The sequence below is a fragment of the Notechis scutatus genome, chromosome 6 (genome assembly GCF_049901735.1).
Source record: "Notechis scutatus isolate UNSWTSFEM ecotype Mainland chromosome 6, rNotScu1.2, whole genome shotgun sequence".
Classification (NCBI taxonomy): Eukaryota; Metazoa; Chordata; class Lepidosauria; order Squamata; family Elapidae; genus Notechis; species Notechis scutatus.
In genome coordinates, this window is record NC_142014.1 from 27490154 (window position 1) to 27516230 (window position 26077).

Below are 26077 nucleotides of genomic sequence, written 5' to 3' on the forward strand. Positions count from 1 at the left end.
CAAATTAAAACATTTGCCAACATTTAATGGGATAAAAAATATATTTGTTTTCACCCAAAGTGGTAAGAACAGTTCATTTTGTTTTTCTCAAGATAAAAATGATCCAGTCTCTGAATCAGAAAAGACCACTAGAGGGCATCAAACATTTTCAGCATCAACAAATTAAATCTGTGCCCATCTATGAATTTCACTCGCAAACACGCTCTTTTGGATAAATTGCCCTGCCACATCAAGCTTCCAGAATACTTTCTTTTCCATCTTATTAGCTTCCACAAAACAGCATTATCCTTGCATGGGTTATTCTGCTATGACTAGTGTTGGCAGGAGATCGTCACCTCATCCCTCAGTGTAGAACATGGAAAATATTATACAGGTAATCTTCAATTAACCACCAAAATCGAGCCCAAAACCACAAATCAAACCCTTTGTGGCAAAGTCAGATGGTTGAATGAATTTTGCCCCGTTTTACAACTTCTTTTGTTAAGTGAATTTTTTGTTAAGTTGTTGAGTTAGGACAGCTGGTCCTTGACTTACGACAATTCAGCCCAGCATTTATGTTGCCAAGTGAGATTTGTTAAGTGAGTTTTTGCCCTATTTCATGACTTTTCTTGCCACATTTAAGTGAATCACTGCCACTGTTCACTTAGTAACAGTGTTGTTAAGTGAATCTGGCTTCCTCCCATTGACTTTTCTCGTCAGGGGGTCGCAAAAGGAGATCCCAAAAGGGCCATTGCAGCCATCATAAAGACAAGTCAGTTGGCAAGTATCTGAATTTTTTAAAACGTTTTATTTTTTCACATTTGAAAAACATTTTTAGTGAACAGCATGATTCCAGGTTTTCCCATTTCCATACAAACATGACCTTGATTGCATACTCATCTTTCACATTTAGTTTCATATCTTATCATTACTTTACATATTTTCTATTAATTTTCTCAAGTACTTTCCTCAAACTTATTTTATATATTTTCAGTTCATTTCTTAACCTATTTCTTTTAATTTTAAATAATTCTTGTATCTGCGTTATCTGCGTATTCATTGTGCATTATGCTTTTTTATCTGTCAGGTTTGCCAATTTCATCGCATATTCTTATTTCATCATTTCAAAAACTCCATCTCAATTCAAACATTTCAAAAAAGTCCCCCCTCCCCCATTGCCAATTAGATGCAAGCACCTGAATTTTGATCACATGACCACAGGGATGCTGCAACGGTCATTAGAGTGTGAAAAACGGCAGGAAGTCCCTTTTCCCGGTGGCTGTTGTAACTTTGAATGGTCACTAAATGAGCTGTTTCTAAATCGAGGACAACTTGTACAGCTTTCAGGATTGTGAGCTGTCAGTTTGAGCCAGAATTCTCTTGCACTAACTTCGTAGGTTGGACAGCTGGCATCACTAAACAGAGACTTTAAAAGAGATGCAAGTGAGGAGGCTGGAAATTTGACTCCCCTTTTGCTCGCCTGGCACAGAGAAAATTTTAAAAAGGGGTGGATCCATTAACGCCAAGTAAGGAAAGGAGAAATTATTCAGAGTTTGGCAATCTGTAAACACGGATGAACGGAGGTAATACATTCAAAAACCATGAATCAGACAGCTGGGATGAGAGGGAGCAAGTCTCCTTTTGAATCTGTGTATGATTTGGACTGGAAAGTTTAAAAAGAGAAAGAAAAAACATAGGATCAAAGGGAATTTTAGTTTTTCTTGCCACCTTTGCCAAGTTGTGAAATTAGTTAAACGGTTGGTTCAACCTATCTGGCTTCCCCTTGTCAGAAGGCCGCAAAAGGGGATTGCGTGACCCTGGGACACAGCAAGGGCCGTATGTATGAACCGGTTGGCAAGCATCTGAATTTTGATCACGTGACCACGGTCATAAATGTGAAGAATGGCCACACGCCACTTTTTTTCAGGGCTAACTTGAATCGGTCACTAAATGAACTGTTGAGGAGTACCTCTACTTCAAGGTGGCAGATTGTGAATAGAATTCCCCATTAATGTCTGGATCGTTCGTTTCCATGTTTCTAAAACAAAGCAAAACATGTTTTTTTAAAAATGGAAACGGGTTTATGGCAGGTTTTTTATGATCTTTTTATTTGCCCTGACGTAAATATTGTTGAATTAGTTACTAATAGTCACCACTTCCTGCTTGGCAAGAGAATCATTAACCCCGTGAAAGTCACAATTCTGCCTTAGAATTGCAGAGGAAGCATTCATGGCCTTGAGAAGGATTGGATCAGGAGTCCCATCATCCCCGGTCAATCCAGCCAATTGTTATCGTAACCTTGGAATAAATAAATGTATACTCCCGGCGTGTGGAGAGAACAACTGGTTGAAAATTAACGTGTCTGAATGCTGTGTTTTTCTGCTTTGATGAAACTCTCTGGTTTTCATCCATTTTCTAAAGAAAGAAACGTTAAGATTTTGCAGAAAATCAAAGTCGTCTGCCTATCAGAGAAAGAAAGAAAGAATTCACCAAGGACATTCTGTTGTCCAATTTTAGGAAATTTTCAATAATTTGAGGGAGATGCATGCCAGATTTTTTGCTGCACTATCTCCTCTCTTCCTGCGAGTTAAGAGTCCAGCGAAGAAGTGTTTTATCAAAACTACAACCAAAGCTAATTTAGAAAGAGGACCATGCTTTGGAAGGAATACAGTGTAGGAATAATAAACCTCATTATCATATTTATGAATTCATCTTTAAATTATGCTGAATAGGCATACCTAAAAGCTTGCAGTCCTATCAAAAGCATACACCTAAACTGTGTGCTTGTCAAATAAAAATTGTTTAAAAAAAGTCAGCTAATTCTTTCAATTTTACTAGCAGTTATTTGCAGTTTGTTTTCTCTTATGTAGATCTGCATCTTTAAGCTGTAAAATGCTCTGTTTGTTCACACAGGGCTGTTCCCCTCCAGGAAGTGCCAAAATGCCTTTTCAATTATTACATTTTCCACCCAGCCTTTTGAGAAATCAGATTAGATGGCAGCAAAGCAGAACAGAACAATAGGTATTCCTGTCAGCTGTTTTGGTGGCAGGCTATCCCAAGAGCTTGTGTAACCTGTCTCAAAACCTCTCTTCAATGAATAGCCAGTATATACACAATTTTAATCAGTTTTATGGCACACAAAGGGAGAACACATGTCTACATGTATTTATAGTTCAAGCAAGTCCATAATTTAATTAATAGTGTGGAAAACCAGTTACACAAAGGACAAGATTTTGGGGTTTTAATGGAAGCAGAATATTTCTGTGGCTCCAATTGTTCTGGTTTTTTTTAAAGCAGATATTATGTCAAATCACCCGTATTTTTTTAATAAAGTTTTTATTTTTATCTCCAAAGTTAAAATACAAAATAGACAGAAAAAATCAATTACAAACAAAACATCGAAACAAAAAAAAACCCCAGTAATAAAAAGTAATAATCTTAACATTAAACATAAAATGACCGCCTTGGTTGAATGCTGAAAAATATATCTGATACATCCTCCCCAGCCTTGTGTAACAGGTCTACAAATAGTTAAGCTTTCCCATTTATATTTACCAAAAATATTATCTAGCATTAAAAGATGTCACCAATATGGAAATCTATTGTCTATCCATCGAGTCAACCTACTCTCTATTCACTTAAAAATAAAAAGTGGAACAGGTAACCCCAATCTTCAAAGTCCTGTGAACAGTCTGTTATTGCATTTAACAGAGAGAAAGTCTGCAAACACCTTCCAAATCTCTTATAAATGTATTTAATCCATTGTCTCTAATAAAAAAAGAATGCAGATCAAATAAATCACTCCAAAAGTCCATCGTTCAGAAACAACACATTAAGAAAGGACAACAAGCGAGCAATATCTGCTGGCCGTTAGTGGTAAGATCTGGCCAACTTAAATCAACCTCAGGAGATAAACAGGGTTGGGCCTGATTTACTATTCGGAGGGTGGACACTTCCACAGAAGTGTAGGTCAGTAATTAAGGGGGGGGGGAATCACATGAAGTTGATGACAAACCACTTAAATCTCACTTCCAAAGAAATTACATGGACATGAGTTCAAGTTCAGAGACTTTTAAAAAAAAAAAAAAAAAAAAGCAGCAACTTGCACAGTAATAATTGTAACAGAGTGAAGTGGTTCTGAGAGCCCTGTTTGGCATTTTTACACAGGATTAGCATATAATTCATTCCATTATTTTAATAACCATATACAGGTAAGCCCTCGACTTACAATTCATTTAGTGACCATTCAAAGCCATGGTAGCGCAATGGTTAAGAGTGCAGTACTGCAAGCTACTTCTGCTGACTGCAATTAGGCAGTTTGAATGTCACCAGGCTCAAGGTTGACTCAGCCTTCCATCCTTCCCAGGTGGGTAAAATGAGGAGCCAGACTGTTGGGGGCAAGAGGCGGACTCTGTAAACCGCTTAGATAGGCCTGCAAAGCACAGTGAAGTGGTATGTAAGTCCAAGTGGTATTTGCTAATGTTACAGTGGCACTGAAAAAGGGACTTGTGAGCCCTTTCCATATTTCCTGCAGCAGGAACTCTAGCTTACATCGAAGGAAATTGATCTGGATGAATGGATAGGAAAGCAGCAAGATCCTGCATGCAGAGAGAGTGGCAAGGAACAGAAGATCAATACTGCAAATCGATTGGCAATTCCCTCCCAATACAACACTGTGATACTACAAGCTTAAGTGCAGGGCTATTTAAAGACTTTCAGCTACAAAGGGGCTACTTTCAATAAAATGTTTTGAAAATATTATAATGTATATTCCAGCTTTCTAAACAAAGGACGAGATAAATCATGAAAGCGTTAACAGAATAGTAGGCACTGAGCCTGAGGCACTGGTCTGAATTAAGATGAAGCCAAAGAATTAACTAATCAGGTAGGAATTTTATACATCTTTCCGGATTGTAAGTGAAGTAGCTTTTCCACCACTTGCCAATGACGTCAGTAGCCTCAGTGTCTCAAAGTCCAGATGTCAACGCTAACCAGTAACCACTGTCATTTGTTTCCTACTTTACAGAAAGGAAATTAATACTACAGGTAGTCCTGGACTTACAACCACAATTGAGCCCAAAATTTCTGTTGCTGAGACACAGAGTCTCCCCCCCCCATTTTATGACTTTTTTTGCCACGGTTGTTAAGTGAACCACTGCGGCTCTTAAGTTAGTATTTATTTTATTTATTTATTGAATTTATATTGCCGCCTATTCGCCCATGGCGACTCAAGGTGGCTTACAGAATGCAAAACCGTATTTAAAATGTAAAAAAAAAAAACAATAAAAACTAACAAAAAGAATCAAATAAATTAATAAAGTACAATAATAGTCACACGGTTAAGTGAACCTGGCTTTCGTATTGACTCCGCTTGGATCCCATAACCCTGGGACACGGCAATTGTTGTAAAGAAGTCAGTTGCCGTGCATCCGAATTTTGATCACGTGACGATGGGGATGATTCAAGTGTGAAAAACGGTCGCAAGTCACTTTTTTCAGTGCTGTTGACTTTGAACGGTCACTAAATGAACCGAGGTAAGTTGAGGACTACCTGTATAGGTTAACGAGCCAATGGAATGTAATAGAATGAGCAACTTTCATTACCTACAACAACTTGTAATGAAAGCTGTTCATTACAAGTTTCAATTAGGATAATTGAGCCCAACATTTCCATTGCTGAGCAAGACCATTATTAGGTAAGTTGTGCCCCATTTTATGACCTGTTAAAAGCAAATCACTGCAGTTGCTAAGTGAACTGCCGGCAGAGAAGCCTGCAAAATGGTGACCACATGACCCTGTCGTAAAGACATGCTGGTTGCCAAGTGCCAAATGTCAATCATGTGACCATGGGGATGTGGCGACGGCCGTAAGAATGAGAACCAGTCGTAAGTCACTTTTTCAGTGCATTGTAACTTCGAACGGTGACCAAAATGAAACAGAGGTTGTAAGTCGAGGATTACCTGCCGTTTGCTTTCACAAAAACGGCAACTCACTTCCTTAATTCACTTCCTTATTTCACAAAAGGAAGCAAAAACATAAATTTCTGTGTTAAAATTCTCCCTGCTTTCTTCTCCTTTTGTGGCTTTTGTTACCATTTTATGTAAACTTGGGACTACCTCGCCCGGGTGATTTACTTCAGAGCAATTTGTGTTTAAGATCATGCAAATATACATCATTGCTTTAGGGCCCCAACTTGCTGGCGGAAAATAAAATAAACAAATCTAACAAGAGTTTTGTTTTGTTTTCTCTTCCCCCAAGAGGACGTGTGGGTAACAATGAGTAAAAAGTTGGGACCGAAAAAGTCTTTTTTCTCTCTCTCTCTGGCCAGAATCTGTAATACAAACCAGGAAGAATTTCCCAATTACATCTTGACAAACAGCCATTTTTAGAATAGCTCATTGCGCACTTGTGAAGAAACCAAGCAAGAGATAGGAAGTTAGCAGGATATAGTATTGCCTACTAATATCTCATAGTTGTGGTCTTCACTGGCAAAGGACTATTTTAAAAACCCCGTCAGCTGCTCTATAGCTTCCCCATCTGAAGCTTTGCTTCTGTTTGTTGTCAAGACTCTTGTCGCTATGGAGATACTTCTACTGCTTTAAGTCATGCTGTTACTTTTTTTTTTTTCTGGGGATGATCAACTGGATTTAGCAAGGAAGTTGATCTATGGAAAAGCTTTTTCAACTTCTTGCACCAAATACCCCAAATCTAATCCCACTTTAATCTAGGAAAAGGTAAGGAGTCCTTGTGGATTTTTACTCCACTTGTTGCCGACTTTAGGGGTTGGTGCTCATCGCCCTTCCAAGGCCATTGATGCAACGTTGTCCAAAGACTTTTCCAGAGTCATGTGGTCAGTATGACACCACAGAGCAAGATTACCTTCCCACCAAAGTGGTACCTATTTGTCTACTTGCATTTGCACGCTTTTGAACTGCTACTGTGTTTCCCAGAAAACAAGACCGGGTCTTAGTATTATTTTTTTGCTCCAAAAGACGTGTTTGGGATTAAAGTTCCGGTTAGGTCTTACGGGTACTAAATGCATGCATCTGGCTGATGATCTTAACTGGGGGTTTATTTTGGGGGTAGCGCTTATATTATGAACATCCTGAAAAAAAATCATGCTGGGTCTCATTTTCCAGTTGGGTCTTATTTTCGGGGAAACGCAACAGGTTGGCAGGAACCAGAGCGAGGATGTTGCACGATTCCTGGTTTTTGATCCTGGGCTGCTGACTTTCCAGCTGGCAAGCCCAGCGTTTTAGCCGCTAAGCCAGTGGTCACCAACCAGTGGGCCAGGGACCACTGGTGTTCCGCGAGAAATGTCACCCTCAAAAGCAATTAATCCAGGCTGCATGGGAACACAAGGCTGCGCTGCCCACATGGCCCACTAGAACACGAGGCTTGCATGTCTTGTATTGCGAACAACACGAGGTAGTGACGGGAGGGGGGAAAGGGCAGAGGGGGGAACTTGCCCCACAGGCCCCACCTGGCCACTGGGCTGCTTCTTTCTGCTTCTGCTTTTGGCTGCACACAAGGAAAGCAGCAAAAGTCTTTCTTTCTCTCCTCCAAACTCTGCCAGAAATGAGTCTTTGGGACCCTGCAAGGCCTCCTCCTCCAAGAGGCTGCGCCAGCATGACAAGTCTCACACAGACTCATTTCTGGCGGAGTTTGGGAGAGAGAAAGACTTCTGCTGCTTCCCTTGCATGAAGCCCAAAGTCTCTTATCTCCCCCCTGAGAACGGAGCTGGAGACACTACTCTGCAATCCCAAATAAAGAATGATCGATTGATAGGAAAATGGGGTGGGAATTTTCCTGCAGACTTTTTTTGGGATTTTCCCAGGGTCTCTGGTCTGCTGGATTTAAAATTATGAGTTTGGTGGTCTCTGAGGTCCAAAAGGTTGGTGACCCCTGTGCTAAGCTACCGTGCTGCCCCTATTTTAATCTAGACTTGGTTTTAAATAGGGTTTGGCAATCTTATCAAGGCCGATCATGCCTCAACAATACATCAATTTAGATCTGCAGGTTGGAATATCCTGTGAATTAAAGCGACACCTCCCTAGCTACTGAGAAATTAACAGCTTCCCACAGAACTTAAGCACCAAACATAATACATTAAAATGGCTGAAATCCTAAGGAGTCATCGTATCACTATTTTCCTCTGAAATCTTACGTGTCTTTGGATTTTATGGGAGATTGACATTTGTTTTAAAATAGGAGGCCTACACATTGCATAGGTGAGGGTTAGATATGAGTCTTGCATGCCCCATGTAGCCGTTTCCTGGTTTCAGAGGTGATACTGAGAAGCTTACTTTACTGGTAATTGCAAATAGTCCTTAACCTACAAACATTCGTTTAATGACCATTCAAAGTTATGGCATTGAAAAAAGTAACTTATGATCACTTCTCAGACACTACGAAAGAGGAAATGCTGAAATTCAGATCAAGCCTTTATTAGAAAGACCAGAGAAATCGCAAACCTTCATTTGCATGAGAAAATACACTTCCAGCTGCTTTTTTAAACCAATTTGTCAGAAACATGATACCCAGAAAGCCAAAATAACATGTCATTCATCTTTACACTAAGTTATTTGTTCAAGACAAGCTATCAGAACTGTGGCAGCTTCATGTTGAGCTGTCATGTCACACCTCCCCTCCTTATCCCTTACGAATCGATGACCTACCTTTAAGATTGAAGGAAATCATACAGAATAACAACCAAGTGACAGCCAATTAAGAATTTGGCAACAGAGAGATGCAGCTGAATTTTAATATCCAGAAAAAAGCTGAAAGCTTCCCAGATCTTTAGAAAAAAAAAGAAAAAAAATTGACACAAAATGGGAAAACAGGTACATATTTTACAGAGCTACAAACTCTGTATTATTTCTCCCTGAAGTTCTATGAGGGCAAAGCAGAAGGAGAATCGTTTATTTCAAGAAACAAGATAACTCTTTATTCTATATGAAATTGGGAGCCTGTATAACAAAGAACAGGAACCAGAGCTATTTTGAAACTGGCAAAACTGGATCTGCCTCTTCCCAATTTACAAAAAATTCCTCTTTTTACAACATTCTCTGTGTTGCCAAACATTGTTCGCCATCACGAGGCATGTCAAATTCTGAATCCAACAAGTGATGTTAAATCTTCTCAATTGCCAATTGAAGCAAAACTAAGGAAACGGTAATAATGCCACTTGTGCCCACTGAAGTTAAATGAATTAAAAATGAGTTTTTAAAAACGCAGTTGAGAAGACTGTGTATTACACACAAATCTTGGATTCTTCATGCAACCAGGAAGTCCCGCCCAATTTATCAACTATTAAATAAGCAGCAACTGCAGTATCAGGCATCCATCATTTCTGCTCAAGCTAAGTGCATTGATCATGCACTTAGTTTGGTAATGAAACGTCGGCAAGAAAGCAATGAAGCTCAGAGAGCTCTGGGATCTCACATTTCAACTCTGAACTACAAATATTCTTCTTTAACAAGAATCTTTTGCCCGCCATTCCCTATAGCTGTTTTTATTTACTTATGACACTCAATTCTGAAGGTGCAAAAATGGCCAATACAATTATACCAGACTCGTTAGCTGTGCTAGCTCTCAAGGTATTTCCTCCGAAAATTCATGGAATTCAGGTTCAGTTTAAACTTGGTTTTGAAACCAGAGTATCATCTCTCCCCTCCCCTTAATTTTTAAAAGTGGGAAGGTGGCCCGATGAAAAAACTGTTTAATAAACACCAGTTTCACAGCCTTCCTGATAGGGATAGGATTCAGTACATAACCTGCTTGGGTTTGTCCAAAGTATTTGGGTAAATCCAGTGTTAAATAAGATTGCTGCGTGTGTTCTTGACCAATAGCCAACGTTTGGAAAGAATAAATATCCAGAATTACACTGTATAACACTGATAAATCAAATCTGCCCTCGATCTCTAGACTGAGATTGCTGACATATGTTGCCAATTATTATTTTTTAAAGAGGATTTTCAGACCACTTGGACTACATTTCTGGAAGCATTTTGTTTTTGTATAATTTTCCAAGATCCTCTCTCCCTCCATTTTAAAACTGATGGAAGAATGTTTTTCTGCAGAAATCTGAGTGCTAGTAAGACTAGGGATGAACAGTTCTGTAACCCAATGAAATGCCTTTTATAAATATTGGCAGTGTTTTCTATTCACACATTTCTTCTGGGGTTGCTTGTGTGTGATCACAGCTCTACTCAGCACTGTAAAGCTTTCTAAATTTTAGTCTGGATGTTGCAGCTTGTATTATCACTTGAACGCTTCAGTGAATCACTAGTTTACAATTTTTTTGGGGGGGGGGGGAGGCAAACAGCTGCTCCAAGTGAATCCAAAGAGGCGCAGTGCAGTTTTGAGAACCACTGTTCTTGCCTGACTCTGGACTATAAACGAAAAATCTTTTTCCGATTACTACTTTACTCACCAATTTGTAGTTTTCCTCAAAGTATGGATCACTACAAGGGATACGCCTCATCTGCAACTGTATAGTCGATTTATAGAAAGAACGAGAAGCCGGAAATTTTCCACCAGTCTCCATATTCTCCAAGGTAGAGAATATTCCAGGTCCCTCCACTGTTTTAAAACACTGTTAAGGCAGAACTCTAGAATCTGTTTTAGTCCCGTGTTACAAAATAGTCCAGAAGAAAAGTATTCACACCACCTGGCAAATATGCAGTTCATTCAACATGCCTTTTTCTTGTCACCAGTTCTAAGCCAGAAGACAATCATGCACAACAGTCTGTTTGTTGGCTGTTCCAAACAATCAAGTTAACTCTGGGCCATGACTGTAGGAAGAAACTGTGACTTCCTTCAGAAGGATAGGCAGAATTTCACTGACTTGGGAATGAAATATTTTGGAAAATTCCAGAACGTTCTGCTAATCATGCAGTTCCCGGGACAGTTCCAATTGAAAGTAAATCCTGTGAACCAGAAGCTGTTGTGAACCTCCAACAGGTGGGTTTCATCCAGAGCGCTATGTCTCCTTCGGAGGATTTACTTCCAGAAATTGTCAAAATACAGCCATCTGAATGACGGAATGCTCTAGAAAACTCCAGAACATTCCATGTCTTCATCAGCGAGTTTCACATCTCCTACTGCGTTGCATGATATTCCTTACCTTCAAAGTCACTAACAATGTTATACATGCAAAACGGTTTGAAACCAAAAGCCTGGCACATTTATTACTCTCTCTCTCTTGTGTGTATATATGCATATACATATACATATATATATATATATACATACACACACACACACATACATATATATATAGAGAGAGAGAGAGAGAGAGAGAGAATCATAGTTAATTCTGTGCCTTATAGAACGAAGCATAAATGTTTTAGCCAGCATTTCACAAAAGCACGTAGCATACTCAATTGCGGCTTTGTTCATAGTTAAATTTCATTAGTTAATTCTGCCTCTCCTCTCTATATGTACCATTTGTCTCTCTCAACAACCAAGTGCCTATGTATTTATATTTTCTTTCTGCCTATATTCCAGACTTCTGATGCAATGGACTGTGACCTCTAAAAGTTACGCAATACTCCTTTTGTGTTAGTTTTCAAGGAGGCACTAGGCTTTTTAAAATTGGTTTTGCCACAGCCCCAGATTTAGTATTTCAAAGTCAACATAGCACTTCTGAAGAGTTCTACTATACATCTCACCCGACTGCTACAGATGAGGAACATCTGGAAAGAATTTCCATATAATCTCCTTGGGTGGTTCGGTGTGCCTCCAAATCCATAGTATGGTCCTTATAAAAAAGTATGTGTATGTAAGTAAGAAACAAACTGAACTTTATCAAACTTTTAATAAGGTGGCTATAAAAATGCAGCAGTAACTGTTAGAAACCCATGTAAACTGATTACTACTGCAGGGTCAAGTTATTATTGTATTATTGCACCTGACAATGCAGACAAGGACTATTACAAATAGTTTAAAGATCCTAGTTGGGGGTAGGATTTCCATTGCCAGGGGAAGCGATGGTTAGGAAAAACAACCTAGCTAGCAACATTAGTCCTGCTTGTAGTCATTAAGCAAGGACCTCACATTTCTCCTGCCCTGCTACGCTAGCTTATGCTTCAACTGCCCCCCGCCACTCTTTATCTACCTGTCTCTCTGCCCTTTTGGCTGCCCTGAACTCCACTACTGCTAATCCTCAAACTACAACCACAACGGAGTCCAAAATTTCTGTTGCGAAGCAAGAGAGTCATTAAGTGAAGCACTGCAGTTATTAAATTACCAACACGGTTGTTAAGTGAATCTAGCTTCCCCATTGATTTTGCTCATCAGAAGGTCGCAAAAGGGGATCACGTGACCCCAGGAGCCAGTTGCCAAGCATCTACAATTTTGATCACATGACCTTGGAGATGATGCCAACAGCAGTTAACTGTGAAAAACGGTTATAAGTCACTTTTTTTTCCTGTGCTGTTGTAAGTTTGGATGGCTACTAAAAGAACTGCGGTTAGGTCACGGGACTATCTGTACCACTGCCTATGCCTCCTGCACCCTGCTTGCCCACAACTGACCTATGCGATCTGCTTCCTCCCACTGACAAAAACATGCCCAATCAACGGCCCCTCCATAGGGGTAGGTAGGTGACAAGCGGAATGCAGGACAGCCAAAAGGGCAGAGATATGGGGAGATAGGCAGTTGTTACAAAGGTTTTATAAAGAGCCAGGATCTGCCCTGGCTGGAAAAATCTCAAGAACAAAAAAATGGGGCATTAGGCCTTCCATAAGCCTCTATGGTGCAGTGGTTAGAGTGCAGTAGTACAAGCTACTTCTGTAGCCAGCTGCCTACAATTTGGCAGTTCAAATCCCACCAGGCTCAAGGTTGACTCCGCCTTCCATCCTTCCCAGGTGGGTAAAATGAGGACCCAGATTGCTGGGGAAAAGAGGCTGACTCTGTAAACCACTTAGAGAGAGCTGTAAAGCACTATAAAGCAGTATATAAGTCTAAGTGCTATTGCTATACCAGAGCAACAAAACAATCCCAACACCACTTCTGGAAACATAACATTGCCCATTGTACAGGTGATCCTCGACTTAACTAAGGCCCAAAATTTGTTGCAGATGTTAAGTGCGCTTTGCCATTTTAGAACCTTTCTTGCCACAGGTGTTAAGCGTATCACTGCTGAAAAGGTTAGCAACGTGGCTATTCACTGAATCCCGCTTCCCCATTGCCTTTGCTTGTCAGGTGGCCAAGTGTGATCACATGATCCCAGAGACGCTGCAACCATCGTAAAGACGAGTCACTCGCCAAGCATCCAAATTCTGGTCAGCTGACTGTGGGGGATGCTGCAGTGGCCATGTGAAAAACGGCCATCAGTCACTTTTTTCAGGGCCTTTGTAACTTTGAACCGGTGTTAAAAGTGTAGTCATAAGTTGAGAACTAACTGCACTGGTCCTACTGCAGGATTTGGGCCATAGCTGGTAAAAACCAAACTGGGCCAACGAAGTAATACATAAAAATGTTTTAGCAATATGGGAGGCTGCTATTCCTAAAAGCAGCCCTTACCCCTACACCAGGGGTGTCAAACTCAAGGCCTGGGAGGGCTGGATCCTGCCCACGGGGTGCTTAGATGTGCCCTAGGGCCACCCTGGAAACAGCGAAGGACTGGCCCATGGTGCCTCTGCCAGTGGAAATGGTGCTCGGGAGGGCTGTTTTCTCTGACAGAGCGCTCAGGTGCCCCCCGACACAAGTGACGTCCAGCTGGCCATGCCCACCCCCGCTAAGGTCAACACAATGCTGACGCGGCCCTCAAGGAAATAGTTTGACACCACTGACCTACACCAAACAAATGCACTTCAGAAACTAGAGAGATACCTGTTAAGAATTAACAATGGCATGATAGCAAGAGCACTTAGACTTATGTATTGCTTCACAGTGCTTTACAGCCCTCTCTTAGTGATTCACAGCCAGCATCTATCTTGCCCCCAACTATCTCGGTCAGTGATGGCGAACCTTTTTGTTGTGGTGTGCTGAAAGTGTGCGCGCTGGCACCCACAATGCAATGCACCCCGCCCCCCTGCACGCGCAATAACCCACCCCCTTACCTGCACTGTGCATGCGTGCACCTCCCAGCTGATTTTTGCCCTGTTTAAGGCCATTTTTGCCCTCCTGAAGGCTCAAGGAAAGCCTCTGCAGCCTTGGGAGGCCGAAAAACGGGCCTTCCAGAAATACCAGAAGTGCCGATTTTCAGCCTCTAGAGCCTGGGGGATGCCATTTTCACCCCAGAGGCTTGAGGGAAACCTCTGGAGCCTGAAAACGGGCCCATTTCAGCACTTCCAGAAGGTCCGTTTTTCAGCCTCCTATGGCTGAAGAGAGGCACACGCATGGGCAGGTAAGTTTGGCTGGGGCTCGCGTGCCTACACAAATGGCTCTGCCTGCCACCTGTGGCACACGTGTCATAGGTTCACCATCATGGATCTATGTCCTTGTTTTACCGACCTCTGAAGGATGGAAGGCCAACCTTGAGCCATTCAGAATCGGAACTCCTAGAGTATCATCAATGTTATCCATCAGACATATTCAATATATTAATCATAGCAAAAACTCTCCTACACCAAAACAAACAGCTAGGTAGGCAAGCGTCTTTATCTTTTTACTTTAGATTATCGTTTCGGTCTATAAGGGAGTAACAGACTGATTTCAGGAACCTTATAAAGGTAACTGTTTCAACACAAACACATATCAAGCTTAGATCTAGTAGTTTGTTTCGATGCGGTACTCCGAAGTCCATGAATTGTATATTTTGCAGTTTTGCTTTAAAAGCAAACTGTTTTTATTGAAGCTTCAGAGATCATGAAACAAAACAAGTTTACTATGGTTTTTTTTAACGAATTGCCATAGGTCAGCTCAAGCTATTGTGTATTTTGGGGTACAAGAGTGTGAAATGATTTTAACTCGATTGTTTTTCCCTCTTGGCTGACTAGCAGAATAACTGATAGCCAATACAACCCTGGCCTACCTCTATTTTTTTTCCATGCAAGCTTATTGATTTTCCACAAACATGACTTTATGGAAAGCATTTCTACAATGCAATATAAATAACATTTTATTGATTAGCCATTAGGCCGTATCATCAATATATTAATAAAAGCAACAGCAGGACTATGGCTGGTGATCTTGTCAAATATCAAAGTATACAAATTTGATAGGTTCAAAACAACCAAATGGAAGCTACCCTGTTTCTCCAACAATATGGCCTCCCCCAATAGGAAGTCCCAGCATGTTTTATAGGCATGAAATGAATGAAGCCCCCTCCCCCAAATTAAGGCCTATATTAAAACATGCGAAATGGGGGAATGGTGGGGGGACTTGCCGTTAGGAAGTACTTTTGTTGCACACCGGGATATGGTGCTGCCTGCGTTGACCCCGAGCACGAATGTGCCCACCAATGCCGAGGCGTCAACATCCAAGCTGTCGCCGCCCGCCCGCTTCCGAAGATGTATGGGGGACTCCCCTTTAACAGCAATAATTAAATTTCAGGCTAAAGTACGCCTTAGATGGAAAGATTAATTGGACAAGAAGTTTAAGTCACCAGCCTCTAATATTGGTCATAATGTGCATAATGGTTCAATTTTTTTTAATATTTTATTTATGTTTAGATGCCATATTAATTAAGTTTATTGAAATTAAACGATTAAGTAGCCTCCTGTAGAGTCATAGGCTAATGGTCTTTTTAGTATTTTTAAGTTTAGATGCCATAAATAGTTTATAAAAGATTAGTCCGGGGGGTTGGGGGGGGGGGGGGAGATTAACATGGGGCTAAAAGAGTGTACTTCAACAGTCAAATGCCACACCACCAGCTACTTTCGATATTACATAAAGACTTGCTACTTTTAGAGCCTTCAAAAGATTCCTCCAAAAACAAGTTAGTCAGAACCAAACTCTTCTTTCTGCATACAGTCATACAAGTTGGAAAAGCAAATCCACGAAGCACGACTTTCACAACAACAAAGGAAACCAATTTCTCCATCTTACAACCAGGCAACACAAAATTGGATTTTGTTTTGTTTTGCAGCCAATTTCCTTTCGGGTCCTCTTGCAAAACAACCAAAGGCCCTTTGGTACACGCACAGGTCCTAGATGGGAGCTACTGATTTCTTGCTTCAATCTCCGACCCAAGCTGTGGCATGGCCTGTTTTTCCGATGCAACGAATTCATTAAAAACGGGAGAGGGGAAAATATAGATTTTTTCCCCTTTTTCCTGAGCGAAAACGGACCAAGATCGAATGCAATTCCCAGCATTAAGGAAAAGGGCACCATCTGCTTTTTTCTTTCCAAAGACCTCTTTCAACGGTAAAATTGCTCGTACGGCCCTTTGCAACAGCCTCCCACCAACCCAGGCTTTGGCTCTTCCAGCCGGGCGGGCTGTCACGAAGGTGGATCGCTCCTCCCGCCGCGGAATTTTCCCTCGCAGAAGGGCTCGAGCGGACGCGCGGGGGGGGGGGGAGAAGGAGCAGCCGTTTCCTCGACGCACCGTAACGGCGCTCAGCAGAGGGGGAGGCGGCGGTTGCTCGGCACAGCCGCGCACGCTAAAGAGGGCCGGGGAGGAAGAGTGGGGGAGGACGACGACAAAGGCTCCGTCGCTCCACCACCTTGAAAGGGGAGAGCCCAGCCAAGCTCTCCGCCGGCGCCGCCTTTTCCGGAGCGAGCTGGAGCGCCGCCAGCCAGAGCCGTCGGAAAAAATGCAACCTCCTCGTCACATGACCTCCGGCCGACGTGCAGCAGCGCCCCTCCAGGGAGGCGCTCCGCCATCTTGAATTGACGCAGTTACAGCTAACCGCTCGAAAAGCCGCCGCTGCACAAACGCCCCTCCGTTCTCCTTCCCCACCCGCGAAAAGGACGGAATTGGTGTGGGGAAAGTGGGGGAATAAAAACCGTCCGCGGCCGACCTAACACGGCCGCTTCTGCCCCGGTACCGCTCCGCTTCCCTCCCTGCTGTCATGGCGCCCGTTTTCTTCTCTCCCTTTGCGCCAGCCAACCCCCCCGGCCGTTCTTCCCCCTCAGCCCTACCCAAGTGGAGGCGTCTGCCCCTGCTGCAGGATGATGTCAGCATCTGCCAATCGGGACGCGCCTCTTCGGGGCGTCATTACAGCCGATTGGCTCCCGCTCTTCCGGCTACCCCCTTCTCTCTCTCGGGCCCCGCCCCTTGACTGAGGGTTGCTCGCCGCGGTTCGCTGCGGAGAAAAGGCCCGGCAGGAAAGAGGCGGCGGGAAGGGCAGGGAGGAAAGTTACAAACGCCACACGCTCCCCCGACGCTGTCGCCGCACAAGACGCCATTTCGTGCTGAGAAAGACACGCTCCCCCTCCCCGCCAGACAAACGAAGAAAAAAAATAACCAGCGGGACCAGACAAAGGGGGCCAAAAAACATCCATATATACACTCACAAGACATTTAGTCGCCCGCCCTTCTTTCACCCCCCCTCTTGCGTACCCAGCGCCCTATTACAGCCGCCGCCTCTGGGTCCCGGCCGGGCAGCCAGCAAAGCTTCTCCCGCCGCTTCCTCCTGCTCCTGCTGCTCCGACGGGGAAACGAGCTACTCTAGCCTGCCCTTCTCCTTCCTCCCCTCGGTTCTCCCGGCTCCATCAAAGCAGCGCCAGAGCCGCCAGCCCCGGCTTTTATCTGGCGCCCCGAGTTTGCGCACTGAAAGGAGGCTCACTCAGCCCCTGGTGGGCGTCGAATGAAACCCCAGCCCGCCTCCCCTCCCGAGCTCCGCAGCCGCAAAGACGGAGGCTCCTTCTGGGCCGGACGCCGAGGGGTGTCAGGCTCCGAGCCAAGCCCCGCGTCGTATGCCCCAAAAGCGCTCTTTCTGTCTGTTGCTCTTCCCCCCACCCCCCCAATAACCCCTTGAAGAGAAGGTCGGTGCGTCTTCCTCGATCCCGACAGTTTGCCCTCCCCCGCCCGCCTGCCTCAGAGGGAGCGGGACGCAAAGTCCCCGGCGCCTTGCAAGAGCGAGCGGTCCCCGGTTTGAGGAAGAAAGGCGCTCAGCGAGGGTCGGGGATCGGCGCGTTCTCGGCTCCTCCACTGACACTTTCGCCAGCCAATCAGGCCTCCTTCCATCCCTACCCCGGGATTCACGCCGGCTGAGCGAAGCTAAAGATAGCGCTGTCGTCCCGTTCCTCCCCCCACCCCACCGACCACCAACGCAACCCAAACAAAGCGGCTCTTTTTCAAATCCTCCGGCCCGGCCTCTTCGCACAATAGTCTGCCCCTCCGCTTCCTCTTCTACGCCCCCCCTCCGTTTTCTCTCCCCTCAGGCTTCTGCCTCTTCGCTTTTCAGATAGCGAGCGTGGGGGGGAGCTCTTCCCTCTGTCATCACCATCATCAACACACACACACACACACACACACACACCGGCGAGACTCTCGTCGCCCCCCCCCCTTTTCCATCTCCACGGACCCATCCACACCCCGGTCGGGGCTCGCCTTCAAAGGGCAGCCCCTGCCAGCCGCAGCCCACAAGGAAAATGGCGGCTGTTTGGCTTCGCCCTGGTAACCCTGCCCCTGCCAGGCGGGGTGGGCGAACCCGTGCGGCGGGGGGGGGGAGGCGACGCCATTTTCCCGGAGAGAGAGAGAGAGAGTGAGAGAGCGAGCAAGAGAGAGAGAGAGAGAGAGGCAGTGACATCGGAAGGAGCGTAGGCGGCTGCGAGGAGGGAGACACGGGAGCCAGAGCAGCAGCGGCGGCGGAGGCGGCACGGGGGGCAACCAAGGGGTGGTCCAGAGGTCCGAAGCGGTTCGCAGCGGGGCCCTGTGCAGCCAAGCCAGCCAGCCCGTTCGGGGGGTAGCTGCCTTCGACCCTCCTCCTCCTTTCCCCGCAGCCTCGCTCGCTCGCTCGCTCTCTCTCTCTTACCCGCGGGACCTCCGCAGCGGGACAGTTGCATTGTGGTGGCGGGGCCAAGCCAGGGGCTCGGGTCGGGGTGCCGCTGCCTGGCCGGTGATCATTCCAGGTGAGTTCGGGGCCGCCGCCGCTATTTGTTATGGTGCGGTTGTCATGCCCGGGGATGGGGGGAGGGTTGAGAGAGGCAGAGGGAGCGCCTCTTCTTTCCCCGAAAGGCAGCAGCGGCGGAGTATCGCCGCCCTCCGGGGGTGGGGGCGCGTCCGTCTGGGGGACCCTTTATGTTATTTTTATTATTAAAGTGGCTTTTGCCTCCTCGTAACGTGTGTGTGTGTGAAAGGGCGGGGGGAGACGGTGTCACCTTTTAAACAGCCGAGGGGGGAGTCGCTCCCGTCTTGTGAATATGGCGCGTTTTATTGTAAAGCGGCGGAGGGTTTGTCCTTCATGGCAGTTTTATCACGCCGGGCTTCATCTTCATATTTTGGGGAGGGGGGAAGGAAAGAGGCTGACGGCGGGGCCGCAGGGGGAAACCCCCCCTCTCCGAGGGATTACAAAAAAACGGGGGGGGGGGGTCTTTTCTGACAGGCTCGGAAACAACCCCTGAACGCCGACTTTTGTGAGGGGAAGGGCGGCTGTTCTTCGTCGTCCGTCCGTCTCCCCCTCAAACCTGCCCCTTTTTCTCCGGTCCGGGCAGAGGGGGCCTAACGAATCATCCTCCGCTCTCCGGGCCAAACAGTTCTCGGGACTTGGCTTGGGAAGGCGAGCCCGTCCTCGCTTCGTTAAAGAGGCGGGCGGGCGGACGGACGGACGAGCCTTTTTTTTATTTATAGCCGCCTCCGGGCGCGGGCGAAGGACCGCTCTTCCCTTTCTGGAGGAAGGGCGCGGGGGAGAAGAAAGAGGACGACGGGGAGGAGGAGAAGAAGCCTCTTGCCCGGGGAAGTGCTGAGGGGAGAGGGGTCGCTCCTGCTGCAGAACCCGGGGTGGGGTGGGAGAGAAACAAACGGTCGCCCGAAGTCCCGGTCTCCTCAAGAGTCCTTCGCCCGGAAGGGGGGGGGTGTCTCCCGAGCAAGCGGTTGTTGCAAACCCTCGGCTGCCTCTTCACCTCAGTTTTGTTTCGGTTGCCCGTCATAGACCGGAGCGCCCCTCCCCCGCTTAACGGGAGAGAGAAGACCCCCACACACACCGAGATCCGAGCGGATAAAGCGGGGCCCGCCAAAGAGCGGGTGAGGAAGGGGGGGGGAGAAGGGTCGGAGGGCGCGCTTCTCCTCAGCGACTCGGGGTTAAAATAAATAACGACCATCACCACCACCATCACCACGAAATAATAATAACAATAAATAAAAGCGGCGTCAATATTTGTAGGTTTTTTTCAAACCCCCCCCCCTCTTTTGTCCTTTTAAGAGATTCTAAAAATGGCGGCCCCAAGGCTGATGTTGTGGTAATCTAATCAGCTCGGGTCCCTCCACACCCCATGCAGCGCGTTTTGTCTGCAGCAACGTTTTATAAGGGCTGCTTCGTTGTGGTGCCTGAATTAAATAAATTAAAAATCTTTAAAAAAGGATTTAAAAGGGGGGGAGGGGCTTCCGTCAGATCGTGGACAAGAAAAATAATAATAACCCCTCACTGGGTCGCCTTTTTATTATTATTATTACTTACTACGGTGGGAAAAGATGCTGCTGCTGTTCCGCTTGATTAATTTTATTGGCTATTTTGTGGGAAAGGCGAATGAGCCCAGAACAATCTTCCTCAGAGAAGGAAGGACGGGAAAGGGTCCCTTGAAGCCGCTTGCGGTTTTCCTGAGTGTGTGTGTGTGTGTGAGAGAGAGAGAGAGAGAATGTATGTGGGTGCGTGTGTGTGAACTGAGTTCAGATGTATTGCCATATTAATCTTTCCACTTTTTATTTTTAAAATGGTGGACAAGTTGATAGTTTCGTGTGGGGCCCGTCTCCTCCACACGTCGAAAAAATAAGGCTGAGGGGAGAGCCAATTATTTTAACTTGGTGCTCCTATTGAAATGAGGATGGGGCTCTGTGTGTGTGTATGTATATGTGTGTGTATGTGTACACACACACACACACACACACACATATATGTATTACAAATCTATTAATAGTATCTTATTACAGGACAAAATATTCCAGTGTTCCCTGTTTCCCTCCCTCCAGTTAATTACATAGATTTAAACTGGTGCTTCTCTCCTTTTGGATTTAAATATATGTAATATTTCCACAGTTTCTCCCCCCCTTCTGAAATTCATTTTTTGTGTGACAATTATACTTAAGTTATTAATTAACATTGACCAATTAATAGTGATTAATGCAAAATAAAAATAATTAGCAAGCTGCTTAGCTTCTCTCCTCCATCATCCCTATCAGAACGATATTTTCCTAATCTTTTGAAGGACTTATGAAGAAAAGTATAGGGAACTTTGAGTTCCCTTTATTCTTCTTTTATTGTGCTATTTAAATTCATTGTAGTTTGAGGTTTAAACTGGAAGTTGAAATCTCTTGAAATTAGTAGCGAAATACAATACTACTTTAGGAAAACATTTTATCCAGTTGGCTAATGGTTTTACTAATATAATGCTAATACTACTTTATATTAATGCTTGCTTTTTTCTAGGCAAATGACAAAGAAAAGGGTATTTAGAAGGCTGATCATGTATGCTTCAGTTTATTTTGAGGCCTATAGCATGTAATGTATTGTCCATAAATACTAATTTTGTCAGATGAAAATTTCATATTTTAATTATTTATTTTTGCATCCTTTGGAACATACATAATTTCGGAACATTATTCCCAAGAATCGTGTAAAGATTGTGACAGTTTCTTGATAAAAGTATTGGTTTGGTAACCATATCTTCATTTTGGTCATAATTTATAATTAGTGAATTTTATTCATGCCTAAAAATTGATTGTCTTAATTTCATTGCTAATATTTGGTCCAAATGTGATTGCAAAAGAAAATTTATAGTGACTTTCTGGTTTGAGCTCATTGGCTTCTGACAGCAACTCTATGATTTCTGTTTAATTTGCTTAAGGAAGCTATGAGTAGAATTCTAGATTGTACAGAAACCCATCTGTCAGTTCAGTCTTTTATATAGAAATGAAACCATCTTAAAGCCTTTGTTCTACATTGCTCTCTTCTGACAATCTTGCATTCCCTAGTAATAGGCTTTAAACTGCCAAAATAATTTCTGAAAAATTATTAATCCAGCATCCCAAACCTATGTATCCTTAGTTTGAAATAAGACATTTCCTTCTACAGGATATTCTCTGTTCATAGAATTGTAAACAACAAGTATGACCCTGTGTATGTTTATTAAGGAATAAGCATCTTGAATTTCCTAGACTTGCTTTAAAATAAATAGAATTGCAATGTAAATGACAATTTTGCTGTAGATTCAGCAAATTCAAAATACTGTCTTAAAAATACTGTTCTTGCCCTTCCATTTCACTGATTGCATGGCAATCATCTGTTCTTAGTGGAGATGCTCTGTAGGCAGATCTTGACAATTATGATGGTGAGTAATACATCATAGTAACATTATTTTTCAAGAAGAAAACAAAATAAAGGATAATGGAGTGCTTTTCCTAATGTATGAAGATAAACAATGAGGCCTAAAATAAGAATGTTTATAAAATAATTTCTGAAATTATTTGGCTATTTATGTATAGGGCAAAAATTAAGAAACTAAAACTCTTGAATAATAACAGTCATCCTGAAATATGATTGATTCCTTGGATCTTATTGTATTTTTAACACAATGTAGGACATAATGGGATTTAATAAATTATTACATGGTACACATTATTTCCATATATGGATATTCAGGAATAGTCCTAATTTTCAGAGTCTATTCAAAAACAAGTCCTGTACTGTTCAGTGAAGCTTATTACCAGGTATAGAACTGTAAAATTGTAATAATAGTCCATCATAAAATATTTAATTTTTTTTCAAACTGTGGAAATGAAAATTTAAGAATACGGCCCAGATCTCACCAAAAACTTGCATTTTGATATAAAGGAATTATGTTTTTATTCCTGCTAGACTAAAAACTATATATATTATTTGAATTGCGACACATTTTAGTATCCCAAATTACATTAAAGTATGTGGTAAGCCCCAAAATATTCAAGTGCTTGAGCCTACTTTAAATTCTAGAATTCAAGTATTGAGCCAAAGAATTAGGAAATACAGGAATGAATAAGTTTAAATCAGTAGTATGCTTTCTAATACACTAATTGGAAGGTAATAGATTATATTAGAAGGTTTTCTGATACTAATTATAGGATACAAAATGCCTTGGGATGTACTGGTAGATCTCTAGGTAATTTAGAGTGGATTAGCAAGGGCTTCCAATTCTCCATTGTTTGACAATAAGAACAACATAAAGGTTCACCCCTTCCCCAAATAGGTTACTGAAACTATTTTGTAGGAAAATAAAGTGGATTTATAATGTGTAACTACTACTCTGACTTTAATTCTGGTAGTGAAAATACCCAGAGGTCTACTGTTTTGGATTAATGCCAATTGTTTTCCCCTGTAGAGTTTAGGTGTTTTTTTTAATATTGATCTTCAAGATTGAAATTTGTCTACTCCTACACCAGAATAAATCTAAGCTATACCAAATGAATTTTTGTAGTTCAAGCTAAGAAAAAAAAATACAGAATAGTGATATTTCAGATGCTATATTCCATTCTGTTCTGTTAATGAAAAGAGCCATAGAATGGAACATAACAAAACATCCCAATAGAATTTCTGTATAATTTATAATATAGTTAATGCACAATAATTTTTGCTCTGGCTACCAAATATGTAATAGAAAACATAGTTTATTGTGCTATGCAACACTGGCAGTTTTCACAAGGTACCTTCTCAGTAGGCTGTCAACTTCAATTAGTTGTGAGTCCCAATATCTTTGAAATTAATCACTTTTAAGGATTTTGATTTAATTGATTTTAAAATTAATCTCATTTGCAGATTTTTCTATCAGAATACTTTTTATATGTTCAAAGCATCAGAGAATCTACTTGTGAAACAGTTACTATTTTGAAATACTACATTAAAGAGAATTAGATTTTGCATGTAGAATTGGAGATAGGTAATTCCTATTCTCATTAATTGAAATGAAATGTATTTTTTCATGTGGAATGTTAAATAATTGACAACTTTAACAGGAGTGATCTGTCAATTAATCAAAGCTTAGTCTCAAAAACATAATTTGGACTAGTTTCCTTTGTCCTTGATACTATGATATAAACCATTTTGATTCCTAGGCTTCCATTCTAAGAGTAAACTTTGGGATCTGCAGTAATGATAGCATGTGTTATATACCCACTGTTATGAAACCAAATAATTGTAGAACTAAAAATATGCTTATTTCACACTGGAAGACAACTGTCCTGTCATTTATTATATTTAAGAGAGTCAGTTTGGTCTAGTGGTTAAGGTGTTGTTCGTAGCAGGGAAACCTGAATTCTAATCCTGCCTTAGGCAAGGGAACCAACTGCATAACTTCAGGGCAGTTACTCTCTCAACCTAAAGCAAAAGACAGTGCCAAACCTTTTTTCAAAAATGTTGCCTGCATGTTCTTCACTCAGTCTCTTGGAATCAAGACTCTCAAGGGGAAAAAAAAACTTTGGCAAACATTGATCTGCATGTCTTCTATTTTAAAAAAACAAACCCTGCAGTGTTTTTATTCTGTGTCAAACAATAAAACCCCAGTAATGCTGTCTTTCAAACATGTAGATCATGTTGATAAAAAATTTTCCTCATAACATTTATAACATTGAAAACCAGACATTTTTCTGTTTTCCTGTCGCAGTTTCTTTAATACAGATGGAAAAGGTTCTCAGTATTTAATTTTTATACATAGCATCTTGAATGGTCAAGGAATAGCTACTTCTGCCACATGACAATACTGTGCATTCCTTTCAAAATGGCATTCTATCCTTTAAAAAAAAGCATTATTCTATTGATCATTCCAAAACTGTTTTGCCATTTTTACATATTTTGGGTGACTGCTGTGTCAGGAGTATTAATCTGTTCAGATCAGTTTCTCTGAAAAATGAAGAAAGATATTATAAATACTGGTTAATTTTGGAATGGTACTACCATTATCTTTCCTGTTATTACTCTGTTATGGTATGAGTTGTTATGGCTGTAGAAAAAAAAAATCAAAATTTTGTGCTGAATTTTGAAATACGTCTGTGAAAATAAACATTTAAATACTGAAGATTGTCTGATTCATCTTAAGGACTAGGAGACAAATTCTTTGGATAACTGTTCCTGGCATTTTGTCTCACTCTATAGGATATACAATTCAGAAAGCCCTGGTTCCTTCATCCTGGACTGGAAAGGATGTAAACAGCGTGAGAGTCAACATACTGTACAGATAGGATTGTCAAGAGAACAAGGTTGTAGATGTGAACTAAGATACCCATAAAGATAGGTTGGAGAAAATTGATTGAAGAGAGCTAGCTAGCTTATATCCTGGTCGGTCTACGGATATTTACCATAGCAGCTTACAGGCTTAGTAAATTGCTGACCTGTTCTATTTGTTACAGTGCTACCACTGCTAAACTGCTCTTCTGCAGCTTTCAGTCTAGTAAGAATGAGATGAAATGAGCAATTGTCCTTTCTGACCTTTGAAAGCTGCTGATTCTGGCCTAGATCTTCAATCAAAACAGCTCTTTGTTCATAGACTACTACTCTGTTAAGCCACCTGTCTGCTTCTGGATGCCCAGGTTTAGCGTATATGTAGTGTGATAGGAGGGAAGGAGAGGATGATATTAGAAAGTGAAAGGAGAAGCAAACATTGTAAATAAGAAAAAAGCTGAAATTAAAAGTGCCATGATTGTTTTTTATTTTCTAATAACATTTTCTATTCTTGGTGACATGTGGAATACAAAATTCCCAGCTGGAAATATTTAGAATTCTTTGTACATAAATTATAAGTTACCTGGTACTGCAGAGAGAGAGTGAAAGGCAGAAAAGGAGAGTGAGGAAGAGAGAAATAAATAACATGAGTTAGTATACATATATATTTATAAAAGCAGATCAGTAAATCAGAATCTTTTGTGATTTTAGTCATAATTAGTTGCACTTATTTTGCTTTGAAGATGTTAGGATCAGATTGTCTTCTCAAGCATTATTACAAATTAATATTGGAATGTTAACTTAGTATGTAACTTAGAATTCATTTAAGTTGTCATTGATTTATATTTCTACTTTTATTAT

The 26077-nt window shown here is 42.4% G+C and overlaps 1 protein-coding gene and 1 long non-coding RNA gene across 2 annotated transcripts in view; one reads left to right on the forward strand and one right to left on the reverse strand.

Annotated features, from left to right (window-relative positions):
* Nucleotides 1-768: 768 nt before the first annotated feature.
* On the reverse strand, nucleotides 769-11179 carry LOC148130154 (uncharacterized). The gene is made up of 2 exons (XR_015750036.1): nucleotides 8657-11179; nucleotides 769-2017 (listed from the first exon to the last, which is right to left on the reverse strand). It is a non-coding gene; the product is annotated as an uncharacterized LOC148130154 (long non-coding RNA).
* Nucleotides 11180-18580: 7401 nt separating this feature from the next.
* KMT2E (lysine methyltransferase 2E (inactive)) overlaps nucleotides 18581-26077 on the forward strand; it is a 56371-nt gene continuing 48874 nt past the window's right edge. The window contains 1 exon segment of the mRNA XM_026677207.2: nucleotides 18581-18947. The gene's annotated coding sequence lies outside the window, so the exon portion shown is untranslated.